This window comes from Caretta caretta, chromosome 9 (assembly GCF_965140235.1).
Source record: "Caretta caretta isolate rCarCar2 chromosome 9, rCarCar1.hap1, whole genome shotgun sequence".
In the NCBI taxonomy this organism is placed as follows: domain Eukaryota; kingdom Metazoa; phylum Chordata; order Testudines; family Cheloniidae; genus Caretta; species Caretta caretta.
In genome coordinates, this window is record NC_134214.1 from 90,507,496 (window position 1) to 90,522,532 (window position 15,037).

The window sequence follows — 15,037 nt, forward strand, 5'->3', positions numbered from 1 at the left end:
ACTGCCGAGCGCTCTCCTGTCGACTCCGGTACTCAACTGGAGCGAGAAGTACAGGTGGAGTCGATGCGGGAGCATCCGCAGTCGACCTACTGCAGTGAAGACACCGGGGTAAGTAGATCTAAGTACGTCGACTTCAGCTACGTTATTCACTGAAGTTGCGTAACTTGCGTAGCTGAAGTTGTGTAACTTAGATCGATTTCCCTCCCCCGGCCAGGCCTCAGCTGGCTGCGAGGCAGGGTCTGGTGGCTCCTCCCCTTAGTCTGGGGGGAGGGGCCTTTAGATGTGGGTGGGCACAGAACTTTAATAGGTGCAGTGCTGTGAAGGTGTGGGCTGTAAGTGAGCACAGCTGAGAGTGAGCAGCCTCATTCTTCTTTGCCTTGAATCTTGCGGAGTTATTTGCATTCGTGCAAAATGCTGACCTTGTGATGGGCCCAGGGATGCGTGATGCCAAACAGTAGTGCAGGGCTGGGCCCGAAAATCTCTCTGGGTACAGTAAATCAAAGGAATCTAGGAACTCACCTGTAGTCTCTCAGCTTTGAGCATTCTTTCTCTGCTGTCATTTGAAAATGGCTGTTATATTTCTCGTTCCCAAGACTCATTGCTGCTCCCACCCAACCCCACATCGAAAAATGGGATTGATTAGGTCCCACTCCTTCTGACTCCGCCCTGATGCTGGGCGGATGGGCTGTAATCCGAGATGAGCGTTGGTAGGTGCACAAAGACTGATCTCTGGAAATTTCTATTGCACAAGTTTGTGCAGTTGCCCTTTATTGGTGACTCCTCAGTGTGAATGTTTGGTGGAACCATTTGGATTTTCACACATTATTTGATAACTTCGGAGGATCTTGACTTCACCAAACTGTTCGCAATTGGCATTTAGTGGGAGGAAGAAATCTGGCCTGTATATATAACCTTCATGAGGAACTCCTCCAACAAATAGTGCCTTCTCATTAGCTCTGGAGTGAAAGTGCTCCTTCGTTTTCTTTTAAGTATTCCATCAATGCAAAACTATTGGCTCCTCTGGAGCTGGCTTTTCAGCACAACGCTTTGCTCTGGGGGGTTGGATGTGGTGCTGTGCGTGCACACACTAGAAATCTCCAGGTATATTCCAGGTTTCAGAGTAACAGCCGTGTTAGTCTGTATTCGCAAAAAGAAAAGGAGGACTTGTGGCACCTTAGAGACTAACCAATTTATCTGAGCATAAGCTTTCGTGAGCTACAGCTCACTTCATCGGATGCATGCTGTGGAAAGTACAGAAGATCTTTTTATACACACAAACCATGAAAAAATGGGTGTTTACCACTACAAAAGGTTTTCTTTTCCCCCACACCCCACTCTCCTGCTGGTAATAGCTTACCTTAATAGCTTAAGGAGAGTGATCACTTTAGATAAGCTATTACCAGCAGGAGAGTGAGGTGTGGGGGGAAAGAAAACCTTTTGTAGTGGTAAACACCCATTTTTTCATGGTTTGTGTGTATAAAAAGATCTTCTGTACTTTCTACAGCATGCATCCGATGAAGTGAGCTGTAGCTCACGAAAGCTTATGCTCAAATAAATTGGTTTGTCTCTAAGGTATATTCCAGTGCAAGCTTCCGGCAGCAGCGTTTCTATCTTATTGTGTGCAGCGGAACAAGATGGGCTTGACTCTGTGCTGCTGCACTGTAGCTAAGAACAAGGGTCTTGGCAAGCGATGAACAAGGTTCCATCTCATCTGGGCTTAGAAATTCTGGTTTGAAGGTGCCAATGCCTGAGAGGGCAGGTGGGGGAAGCGGCACAAGGAACCTCCCTCGTATATGAGGGGCAGTCGTAATCGTAATGTAGAGCGCAGGCGTTGGGCACCCGTAAAGGAGCAGGAAGGAGTGGGTGAGGGTGGGGCTGCATTGGCACAGGAGCCAGAGAGGGTCAGGATAGTGGGGCTTCTGCAGCCCAGGTTGCCGGGGAAAGAATTCTAGCCAAGTCACTTACGCTGCTTTAGCATAGCCAGTGGTTTAATGCCAGGACTTGGCTCTTTAAGAATGTCCATGCTGCAAGCAAAGGTGTGACTGAAGGTGTTCGAGGGCTTTCCCTTCACCCTCCCACTTCCCAGGTTCTCGTCACGCAGACAGCAAGCAGCAAAAGACCAGAAGCGCAGACAGTGCGATGTTTATTGGGGTTAATTTCCAGCAAGCATGATTCCAATTTTCCAATTTCCTGTTTGACCCCAGTTTATATAGTCATATTCTCAGCTATACTTTATCCAATCATTTTACTGAAATTTAACTAACCAATCCTAACATATTTTAACATAATTCTCTAACCAGTTATTTCCCACTATCCTAATTAACGTATCCCAGAAAAATTAATTATACAGCAGACGGAACAATTAAAGAACCAGACAGAGACCATACAGATTAACAATAGAGAAGTGGGGACCATAAGGACAAAACAAGAAAGAAATGAGGGTTTCACAACCACAACTACTGATAAGTGAGTTCTTGCCAGACAGAAAGCTATCCAACTAAGTTTTCTTTAAACATCTTAAGATCTGTTTCTTTATCTGGAGGTGTTAGACTGGATTGCCTTTTTAACAGCCTAAGCTTACCTGATTTCAGTGTGACTGGTTTGGAATGTGAGGATGTGACCCTTCGCTTCCCAGCTTATGGCTGCCCCTGCCGCTTCTGTTTTTGCTTAGCTAAAGCACAAGGCCTCAGAGGTGTCACAGTGAGAGAAGGCCCATACACAGGCAGACTGTGATTTTGACTCTGTTTTTATACCCCTGTAACTAGCTAAGTGATAAGAATACACCTAAATTTTTAATTATAGGCCTTTACAGACAGGCCTGACTATCTATATTCTAACAGTAGCTACACCAACCTTTGCTTTAATCTAGCGAGCATGGGTGGTAATGGTCGCGTAGACTTGGCGGCACAGGCTTCAGCATATGCTTGCAACCAGAGTAGAAGTGTGCTGGGACCCTAGGGGTATGTACTGTGGTTGCTAGCCTGGGCTGAAGCCTGAGCTGCCATGTCTATGCTGCTGCTGTTCCGTGTGTTGCCTAGATGAAAGTGAGGCATACCTGGGCTATCTGTGCTACAATCACTCCTCACAGTGTAGACACACCCTTAGTCTGATTCCCGCGAGCTACAGTGTGAATCCTCTTCTTTCCTGACGCTCACGCAAGTGCTTGAGTGCAGCTCCAGGAAAAATTCCAGCCTAAAATGCCCGATTCCCTACAGGAAGTGGGATCAGTCCAAGAATAGATCCGAGGGAAAGCCCTGTAGGAACATCCTTTTGCCTGTGCCATTGAGAAGAGCTTAGGTACATCTTGCCCAAATGGAGCATAACTGTTGCTAAACCCCCTCTTCTCCTCCATGTCTATTTGCCTCTGCACTTCACCTGTGGACGTAGAAAAGGTGGTTCGTGAACAATACATTCTGTTCAGGGAAGACTTAGCTAAACCCATCCTGAGTACAAAACTCCATGTGAACAGCACATAATTACTTCTGAGCTGGGCATTACTGAGCGTAGTACAAATAAAGCATCTATAATGTATGGGATTTACTCACACTCTAGTACATTTGAGCTCTGAGTAATCTCACTTCAAACTGAGGCTGAATTTGAAAATATCAAGGAATGCTAAATCGGGAACTGTTATAAGTCTTTAAGAGCAACCATACCCAGTATTGTTTCTAAGCCCTCTTCAGACAATGCGACTTTACATTAAGCTGTTTATCAGGAAGTCTTTTTAGAGCTGCGAGGGAAAGTAAGGATTTGAATTGTCTGTATGGTGATATAAGGAAGCAGTCTGATGGCACTTGCTTTTCAGGCTGGTCCATTTAAAAAAACAGACTGTCACTTTCTTTAAGAACTGACAGAGAAATCCTGTCCCCATTGAAATTGATGGAAATCTTGTCATTGACCCCAGCAGTGTCAGGGCTTCACCTTCAGTGTTTTCCTAAGCGTTAATTGCCTCAGGTGAAATGCCCACTGAAGTCTCTGGAGGCCTTGTTTGCATCAAGACCAAAGGCCAGGTTATATTTTTCTGTGGCAAAGTCAATGAGAGGGAGATAGGGGAAACTCTGTAGCGGTTTCCTGATGGTATTTCCCGCTATTCCTCCTCTACAAGGGAGAGGGCAGTTTGGGAGCTGTGAAGGAGACTGGAAGGGCACATTCCTCCGAGGGACGTGTAGGGGACTCTTCATCCAGTACCTCCATGCGGAGGGCCTGGAGGCTGGTCAGAACCTTTTTGACAATTTTTTTCATTGGAATATATTGTCTCGTTAAACCTGAAATGTTTCATGGAGACCTATCGATTTTGACAGAGTTTTCATTGGGAACGATTTTGGAGACACCCTGTCCCTCTCTCGGCTGGGAAGTAAGATATTGGCCTTGGATGTGGAAGGTTCTGCTCCAGACCAGGGACTTGTCCCTGGATATGTCTCTTTAATGTGAAAATTCTGCTCCCTTTGGTTTCTGAAATTCTAGCAGAGAGAACTTTGGGCCACGGGTAGGATTTTCAAAAGTGATTGGCATGGACCTACCTCTGCTCCCATTGAAGTCTATGGCTTCAACGGGTCACTGGCTGCAAGGGGACCAATTTAGGCCAAAAGCTGTGGGCTTTCAAAAGTGCCAGGCCATGATAACACTAACTTCTAAGAATTCTTATCTGGATACCTCTTCTTCCTCCTCCCCGCCCCCCACGAAGTCACACAGCCAGTCATCTTGAGCAGAACTCCTCTGCTTCTGTAAGGGGAGATGGGCTAGTATGGGTGTAGAATATGGCCCATAGGTGGCTCTTGGGGCTTGCGAAGTCTGCTTTCCTAGGATGATTCTCCAAGAGCTTGTCTACACTAAACACTCTTGCTGTTCCACCTACACACTCTCTCTCTCTCTCTCTCTCTTCACCTGCCCCGCTGCCATGTGACTACAATTATACTTGTATATTCTATTCTGGTTTGGGAACTGAAATAAGATATACCAGTATCAGGTGACTTTATACAGTGAAACTACCTCCACACTAGGGCTTATACCAGGGGTCGGCAACCTATGGCACGTGTGCCAAACACGGCACGCGAGCCAATTTTTAATGGCACGCTGCTGTCTGCCGGACCCGGGACAGGTCCTGACCGGCCTGGCCCGCTCTTTTCTGCCCCCTGCTCTCTCCTTGCAGGGCAGGCAAGCTTCCCCCTCCCCCCGCCTCTTCCCCCAGCGTGCTGGGTTCCTGCCCTTCCTTCTCTCCCTCCCTGCGGCTGATCAGCTGATGGCCCTTGCTACGGAGGGGGAGAGGGAAAAGCGGAGCCGCAGCTCACTCTTGCTCTCTGCTCCAGGGACCTTGAGGAAGGGGGTGGAATCAGGGCATATCCCCTCCAGCCCCCTGCCATGAGCCGCTCACGGCAGGGGGCTGGGAGCACCCCCACAACGCAGGCCCACACCCCCAGCCCTCTGCCCTCACCCCTGCACTTCCACACACCTCAGCCCCATGCCCTGACTCCCCCCCCACAACCCCAGCCCTGACTCTGGCACTCCCCACACATTCCCAGCCCCCTGCCCTGACTCCTGCACCCTCCTCACGCACCCCCAGCCCCCTGTCCTGACTCCTGCACCCCCCCCACATACCCAGCCCCCCCATACCCGATGCCCTGACTTCTGCACTCCTAACATCCCCACTCCCACCCTGAGCACCAAACGGGAGCTCCTGCACACACGCACACCCCAACATTCCCACCTACACCCCTCGCACCAAATGGGAGCTGCCCAGGTAAGCACTCCACACCCAAACCTCCTGCCCCAACTCTGAGTCCCCTCCCTCATTCTAGCTCCTGGCCAGACCCTGCACCCCAACCCCCAGCCTGCTCCTTCACCCCCAGCCCTGTGCTCAGTCACTCCCACCCTCAGCTCAGTGCAGAGAGAGAGGAAGAGAATGGGCTAGAACAAGGGAGAAGGTAGGTACCTACTCTACGAGGACAGGGCTGGGACTGCAGACCGGCAGCGGGCTGAGCTCTATGTGGACCCTGGCTGGGAGGAGCCGGTGGACGGAACCCCAGACCGGCAGCGGGCTTAGTGGCTGGTTTGTTGTCCCGACCCTGCTCAGCCCACTGCTCGTCTCGGGTCCCAGCCCCGCTCAGCCCACTGACGGTCTGGGGTCCCAGCCGTCAGCCCCGCTCAGCCCACTGCCGGCCTAGGTGAACAGAACCCCAGGCTGGCAACAGGCTGAGTGGGCCGGCGGTGTAAGATCAGCATTTTAATTTAATTTTAAATGAAGCTTCTTAAACATTTTGAAAACCTTGTTTACATACGATAATAGTTTAGTTATATAATATATAGACATAGAGAGAGACCTTCTAAAAAACGTTAAAAGGTATTACTGGCACGTGAAATCTTAAATTAAAGTGAGTAAATGAAGACTCTAAACACCACTTCTGAAAGGTTGCTGACCCCTGCTTATACCATATAACTAGACAGGTAAGAAGTCACATCCCCTAACTGATATAATTAGCAGAGTTGCTGGTATAATGTAGACTAGCTCTCAGTCTCACCCTCAGTATGCTGTGGCTAGTTTCTAAATACCTTTGGCCTGCCAAGCAGTTAAATCCCATCAGTGGTCTTTAAAATCTCTGGGTCTGATAATCCTCCTTTTACGTTGCCTACAGTAGTTCACGTTGCCTGAGGTACTGTATTGATTAAGCCACATTTTGCAGCAGTAAATGTATGTAGAATATTAATAGCTTCCACTCTGAACACAAGGCTGTAAGTTAATGGGTGCGTTTTGCTGATCTCGTAAACCAGGAGTGCTTGGCCTGCAACCGTAATGTTCCTCCCACAGTCATATATTTCAGTTTCAATGTCTATAAAATGGTTGGGTTCAAATTTAAAAGCGGTGACAGAGGACGAGCAAGTCTCTATAACTTGTGACAGCTGGGGAAAAGGGGTATAGCTTGGACATGCAAAGTTCACAGATTGCTGGAAAATCAAATGAATACATGACAGAACAGTAGTTCTTTGTGGAGCTCTGTGGAGTCTAATCAATGTCACAGCCATTGTGATTAATGTGTTCCCCACTACCACCCCAATTAGCTGCTTTTCTGCAGCTTCAAGTGCTACAGGGTCTGGGAACAAGTGGAGAAGAGCAGAACTGGGGAGCGAGGAGTTGAATTAAGAGACCTAAATGCCAAAATGGCAAACTTTGATCACATTTCAATTTCTTACTGAAGTGAATGGAGCCCGGTCTGTATGATGAACTCTCAGCACTGTGTCTAGTTGCAATACAAGGTGGGTTGGTTTCTTTTGTTAGTTTTGCTGACACGTTCAGAAGAACTGCTCAGGGCTATTGCTAGAATATTTTAGGAAAGTCTCAGGCAAGAATCTATAATGGGAAGACACATTAACATTAGTATTTTCATGCCACGAACACTGGAGTCCTTAAGTATTTGGAATGTTAATCTTTTTATTTTTGTTCATGATTTTCAATCATTGCTGTAAATGCAGACTGTAATAGAGAGCCATAAGGTCACAACATTGTCACATCAACACCCACAGGGCTTTCCCTGTTTAGTATAATCCAACAGTTTTGCTCATCCTGTAGGTTTTTATTGTTTATGCTTTAGTAGGACCAAAACCACATCTACTCTTTTTGCAGTTGGAAGGCTGTTCTTATTACCTGGGATCTTAAAATCATCAACGCACAATCCAGCAAGCCCTGGCTCACATGAATAGCTGTTGTTCCTATGAGGAGTCCTCCTAAAGCCAAAGGAGTTATTTGCTTGAGTTAGGGCCTGCAGGATGGACAGCGTTCCCTCAAACCTCTCTCAACTAGGAATGCACTTGTTTCATAACAGAGACTTGAGGGCACTTGGGTAAAGGAATCTCTCTGCCTAACTACTTCCTGCTCCCTTATTTTGCTTCTTCCCTTCTCCTATTCCTCTTCTATCATAAAGTATCATGCACAATATCCCTTTGGTCTGAAGATCAGCATCATTCTGCAAAGGAGTCATTAGCATGTGACCAGTGTGTCTATCCACTCTTCTCAGAACCAAGGGAATGATCCAAAGCCCATTTGAGTCAACGGAAAGACCAATGACATGAATGGACTCTGAACCCAGCACTAGGAGGCTGACCTTCAGGATGCATGAGCTACCTTCGCCTTGATAATTTCCAAAGAGCTACTTAAGCAATTATGTTGCCTTAGCTTTTGTTCAAGTCTCTGAAAATTCACAGTCCCGGCCTCAACCCAAGTTGATAGAGTAAAATGTCTTATTGTTCCTCTTTCCTTCAGAAAGGCTTCCCCTCTCCCAATGTGAGGAAGAAACACTAAAAGGTATCGAGAGTGCTCGGGAGGGCAGCAACAATCATTAGGTCAGCAATCTACAGTGCTATTCATTTGCAAGGATTCACACTAGTCACGAAGAATCGACATGTTCCTAAAATGATTGCTAATCCCCTGAGTCTTCCTGTGTGAATAATTATTAATCTTGCCACTCAATTTGCATTTGAAATTTGTTAATAGGAGCAGGAAGTACCGAGACACTTGCACTGCAATTTTTTCTGTACGTCATCCTTAGGTAAAGATGCACAATGCTGAAGTGGAGTCACTCATGGCTTGTTGCGTTCCTCAAGGTAGAGAAGAGATGGGACTTAGCTGTAATGAATATAGAGGTAACTTCCAATGTGTTCATCTGCATTCAGCAGCCTCTAATTCTCATGGGTGTGCTACTCCAGGAGGGCTTGATTCTGCCAGATGCTGAGCATGCTGATTCTGATCCACAAAGTACTTAAGCATGTGCTTAATATAAAGCACATGACCAATTCCATGCCTGGGGCTGGCATGCTCAGCACGTGGCAGGATTGAGCCCATACTGACTCATAGCCTCTGCTACCATCCTAGTGTCACCTAACAGAGAGATCCCAGGAATAAATTTAGATGGCCCAGTCCTACAGTCCTGTCCTGGCACACTCAAAACACCCACTGAAATCTCATCTATTCTATAGAGGTTTTTGTACTGCCCTAAGGAACACCAATTTAATATAAAAAAAAACAAAAATAAATGTGAATCCCGACTTGTACATGGGGTTTCATGCTTCCTGGTGCTTTCATACAAGTAAGTAGCCATGTTCTGAAAGAAGTGGGCCGTTGAGAGGCATGAGCTGTTTTTCACACTGATGTCACATATGGTAGGTTAAGGAATGGGAGATCCTAAAGAGCTGTCAAGGGCTGTTTTTAGTGTTCCGGAGAAATGGTTTAAATTTGACCGTTGCTGTTAAATTTTATGCCTGAGGTAAATTAGAAATGTTAACAGCACTTGTTCCTTTATAGGAACACAGTCATGACTACATTGTCTCATTCAATCCATTTTTTTAAAATACATTTACAGTGTAACTAAGGCAAAGAACCTCTTCCGGATGTCACAAACCGCAGCTCTAGTCATGGACAAGCAACAGCCTTTTAATGGCAACGTGATTAATGCAAGACAAATATTGAGTGTATGATCAGAGCCAGCATTGCTCAAGAGTTAAAAATCCAAGTGAATGTGGTGAGGCTGATTGTGTGGGGGGTGTAACTCTTCTCCTGTGTTGGAAGAACTGGGCCTGAAGCATCAGTGAATTGTATTTGTGAATCCTGAGTGCTGGGGAATTGGAAAGAATCCATCTGGGCTGAGAGGTGGAGTCTTGAGCTGAGGTTTTCTAACATGATTTTGGGTGCCCAGGGGATCTAATTTTTCAGAAAATGCTGAGCAAACAGGTCTCAAAATGGGCATTCAACCTAAACACATCCTAGCCTTGAGCGAGTGAAGGAGATTCTCACAGCAGGCAGTGGAAATTGTTAGGAAGGTAGGGGTGGGTGGGATGGGGGTGGGCATGTGTGGTGAGAGTAGAAGCAGGGGTGGAGGAGATGGGTATTAAAAGGTTCCCCCCCACACCCCTGTAAGGTTGCAGTTCTTATTAATCTCTTACTAGTATGAACCTCCCCCCGAAAGCAATGCCAGTTGGCACTGAATGGCTGTTTCGCTCATCCTCACTTAAAAGGAACTTTGGATCTCAGATGACCTTATGTGCTGTCTGGACCTCTGAGGCTGGAAGTTGGTGGAGAGAAATAGACTATTTTGTGAATGAGCAGACCTGCCCTGAGGGGTGGAGGAGGAGGGCGTGTCACAGAAACAGGCAAATGGATAGGGATGTTCTGGGAAGTGCTAGAAGAAGCAAGTCTAAGGATTCTGCATGAGCTGTTAGGCACATGGTATTTCACAGGAGCTACTTGAGCCTCTGTTTCCAGCCGAGCTGAGCAGCCATCAAATATAAAAAGGGGCCTGGTGAAGGCACTGCAGAGAGAGCTTTAGAAACCAGCCTGAAACTTGGGATGAACCTCTTCCTGACTGGAAGACTGAAGAGGTAGCTTATGGAAAGTCTGGTGCTAATACCCACATAGGCGGAGCTTCCAGGTAGGCAGCATTATCATTTCTGTAGTACTGTGATGTGAACATGGTATGAAAGGGTTATTATGGGCTTAAGAGATCAATTAACCTGCCTGCTTCCACCTGGAGGTGGGCCTTGACTGATTGGAAATAAAGCCCAGCTGTGGGGAGAGCAGGGGCTAGCTGCCTTTCCATCAGAGCTGGGTGACCCACATCAGGGGAAGCAAGACCTGGGAGAGGGTCTGGTAAGTAGTCTGAAAGAAGGCTGAGAAGGAGGAAGCAGAGCAGACAGGCTACTCCAGCGGTGAGCTGGCAACCTGACTGGAGACAGGGGCCTTGAGGAGCTGTAACCTGTCTGAGTCCCTGCGCGAGGGGAGGAAGTGTGTCAGTCTCTGGACAATGTGGTGTTGAAGGACAGGAGCCTGAGACAAGCGTGGGGACAAACTGTAGTAAATGAGGTGCACTTGTGAGGAAGAGGCAGCCAGCTTAGCCTAGCCAGGCTGAAGGTTTGGGTTTTTGTGTGTGTGTATTTTCATTGGACTTCAATAAAGGATGTGAAGCCCCCAGAAGGGGTTAGATGCTGTAAAGTGGTGTGGCTGGAGTGTGCCCAAAGAAGGTGGGAGAAACTGAGGTAAGAGGTGCTGCAATAGGAGGGGGCATGCTGGGCTGTGTTTGCCACAGGTACTGATTGCAGTATTCTACTAGTAGAGGGTGGCTTTTTTGTTTTTGTTTTTAAAATACCTTAAAGGAATCAGAGCAACTAACTAGAGTCTTCAAAGGTAGTTAAGTGACTGACGGGAAGGCTTAGTGGCGAGGACCGGAGATGGCCCTGCGTGAAGTCTGAAAATTTGGAATTTGTGGGAGTTTGGGTCTAGGTCTTGTCTGAACTCTGTGGCTTGCACTCACCTGTAATGAGGACTCTTCGTCAATTGTCATGCCTGAGAGCTGAAATTCTAGGTGCAAAATTCTGCTGCCTGTGATGCAGGGGCAGCTGCAACCAGGTTGGTTGGGTCGCCCTGGTATAACTGAGAGCAGAACCAGACTCAGGCTGTTTGCTTTCAAGTAAAGGTCAATTCAAAATCCACAAGGAAGGGAAAAAATAAACTAGCATGAGAGGAACATGTTTGCTCAATACATATGCTGAAGAGTTCCCTGCCAAAAAGGGGCCTAATATGCTCCAGGATCTAGCCAATATCAACGTGGGAGCCCTGTTGCAATACACTTACTTTGAAATAACACCTGCATGGACCAATGGCTCAGTGCTGAGATTGTTTCCTCAAACCCTCAGTGATCTCATGGAAGACATGCTCAGCCAGCACTATGCAAGATCACAGAATTAAGGGGCTGTAGGTCTAGGTCTTGTCTGAACTCTGTGGCTAGGTCTTTTGCTCCCCATCCCCAAATCCCTACTCCTGGCTTTTAAAAGAGTCCTTTCAAGATCTGCACCATGCCCTTGAAACGGATCCAGTTCTGGATGTGGAGACAGTGCGACACCCAGAGCACCGACATGATGTGTTGTTGCTCACTTGTGTTACTGAGTAATCATTACCACTATTACGCCATTTAGTTTGTAGTGATTCTTTATTCTGTAACTCTGCATTTTCAGTGTGGTCACTGCATGCTTGCAAGTAGCACACTCCTGGAGCCACAAGACATCTTGGTTCTAATTTTAGCCTTAAATGTTCATGGCCGGAAAAAGAATCTGAGTTTGTCCGACGATAACTTAGTCCAGAGACTGTGCCCAGAGCAGCAACGGTGACATGGATCTTCAAATACAGATGTATGAAATTTAATTCCATAGCACAGTTTGGATTCAGTCATGTGGTATTTAGATGACTTAAGAGGCTGCTTAAGATGTTGAAGATGCACACTGAATTAGGCAAAAATGAAATCTTATTCAGTGTTCATCGAGCAACAGAACAAAGAATACTGCATGACTCCTACCAAGGAGAGCTGAAGATTTTGGATTTGAAATTAGCACACATCCTGTGTCAGTGTGTGGTGGCTTTTGTTTTTGTTTTGTTTGTTGTACTCTTTTCTCTTTCTACCCCACCCCACCCCTTGCTGGTCGGATTCAGGTGTGTATAGAGAGAGGCCTGTGGTCTGCAGTCCATTATAGAAGACAGTGTGACATAGGAAACCAGCAATGAGAGAGGCAGCTCAAAGTTTGAGGTAGCAAAAGGAGAGGAGCAGGCTGATAGAAAAATCCTCATTAAAATTAAAAGCCTTGGAAAGTAGAAAAATAACATCAAAAGAATGGAACATAAAACACTATCTAGAGTACTAGCAAAAAGACAAAAGAATTAGTGTTGCCAGTTCATGCTTTGTGTGAAGAAACGGTAATTTATTTCCCTGAGACTTCTGAGCAACAAAACCTGACAATTGGAGACTGCCAAAGAGGTGGGGTTTTGTTTTAATGAGCACCTTCCACATCTCAACTACTGTGGAGAAACCAGAGTCCATAGAGCCTTGTGGAGCATCGGCAAATCATGCTTTGCATCTGAAAAGCAAACTACAAAGAGCAGAGTCACTAATATTGTTTTAAAAATTGCATTTTTATACAAGGATGAGAACAAAACCTAATTTTATGGAAAAACAAGGCCGTGGAGCCCCATATAGATAGACAACAGCGTAGGCATCTGCACAGAATATTAATTGTTTATCCCCATTTAAAATACTTCTCCCGATTGTTTCTCTGGGGATCCTTTTGAATCCAGGAAGTTGCTGGAGCTGGGAAGAAGGAACTCTCAAAGAAAAGAGGAGAATATTTCACTAGACTGTATTTTCAAGGGGGGGAGGGGAGTTAGAGAGGATAGAGCATTTCACTGCAGAGGAGGGGGTGTGGGCTGACTTTGAGCAGAATATCAGATTTGAGATTTTTGTCAGGGGAATGGGTGGTATTTATACTGCATTGCAGCTTGGTTCTCCTGGTCTTGCCTGTTGCTTACAACTGAATTGGACAGCTGCCTGAACTCTGTGGTCTGCTCTCACGCCTAGTATTCGGGGAGGGAGGAGAAAGAGATTTGTTCTATACTGAGTTGAGAAGAGGGGGGCAGGTTTGCCTGTCTCCTCTAGCCACACCGAATAATGTGAACATTTCTGATGGCAACAATCTCCCCCCATCCTCCTTTCCAGGTGGTGGAGTGTCAACCAAAAGGGCCAGCTTCAAACTATCTAGGGGTTCCTTTGGATAACTTTGTCTCTAGTCCCCACCCAGAAATTTGGGCAAACTAAATAAATATTCTCTTGGAAATCTGGGGTAGCTGATACCTCCCCCCTCATAAGCCGTGAGTCAGTGCATGAAACAAAGAAAATTATCTGGGGAGGAGGGGGAAGAAGGGGACACAGAATAAACTTAGGGAAGCCAATAATCAACTGTATATTAAGACTCCCAACGCCAGGGTGTCTTGGCAATAGTCTTAAACTCAGTCCTCCACTCATGGGAAGAGCATCTAATCAAGTAGTGTGCTTCTGAAATAGCCACTTTCCTTCTCCACTGTACCCTCACTTTCTGTTTGTTGTCTGGACTGGCAGCAGTCAGGCAGGTCCCTCTCTAGCCTGTAAGGGAAGAGCTCCCTGGCCTGCTCTGGGGGATCCACCACTTAATGCTTTGGTAGTGATGGGAGGTGGGGGGACCCTCACTGGAGTTCTTCAGCTATGCTGCTGTCCTCTGTGGCTTCAGCAAAAGCTGCCTCAGACTTCGCAGCTGCCCCTGCACCACCAGCCACCTCTTAACGAAAGCTTCCTTTTCATAATGCCTTCAGAGAGGGATAGTGGTGTATCGGACCCTGGACAGAGTCCTTGCCACCAGCAATATACTCCCACCAGAGATAAGTCCCCTGCTGTCTACCTTTGTCCAGGCTCTGCTGCCCAGCTATGCTAGATTTCGGTTTTGACCCCTCACCCCAGGTATGCTTGGTGCAATTCTCATGTACTTTTGTTAAAATGCTGTTATCCCAGTCAGGTATTACCCCCCAAACTTAAAAATTAGCTGCATTTTGACTAACGTGCCCCCAAACTGTGTCAGAACCAAAATGCAAATGCAGCCTGGCCCATTCAGTCATTTCTCCTGGCTCCCCAACAGATGCTGGCAAAGAGTTCCCTCTCTTAGGGAGCCTCTACCACCTGCTCTTCCCCCTGTTCACCAACAGGTGTCATTAGTGAGCTCCCTTCTCTCTAGGCCACTTGGCTTACTCCAAATATCATTCATGTTTTGTGTAATTAAAATCATGTAGCTGGATCCCTTTGTCCCTTCCCCTGTGTACAATACTGCGCTCCTGGTGCTACAAACAGAACTTAAAATGACAAGGGACCTAATCCTGAAGTTTGTGGTGATTGCAATAACCAATCAGGCAATGTACGATGCCCAGAATATTACCTTCCCTCACAGTACAATGCCAAAACTTAATTGCAGCATTGGCAATGTTCGCAAATACAGAGTTGCAGTATGTGTGGGATTGGGTGGGAACAGCACTGAGGTGCATTACAGTGTGATCATCTGTTGTGTGTTGCATTTGTGAAGGGCAGAAGCCCATTCCTTGTGGTGATGTGCCCTGTGGTGTGTGCCCATTAGGTTATCACTAAGAGGTGCCCTGTAACTTGTATTTCCTTACCTTGTATTTCTGTGCTCATGGAATAAATAAGCTGAGATC

General features: G+C 46.7%; 1 protein-coding gene across 8 annotated transcripts in view; it reads left to right on the forward strand.

Moving 5' to 3' along the window:
• Positions 1–15,037, forward strand: part of IL1RAPL2 (interleukin 1 receptor accessory protein like 2) — a 551,213-nt gene that overhangs the window by 5,206 nt on the left and 530,970 nt on the right. The window lies entirely within an intron of this gene.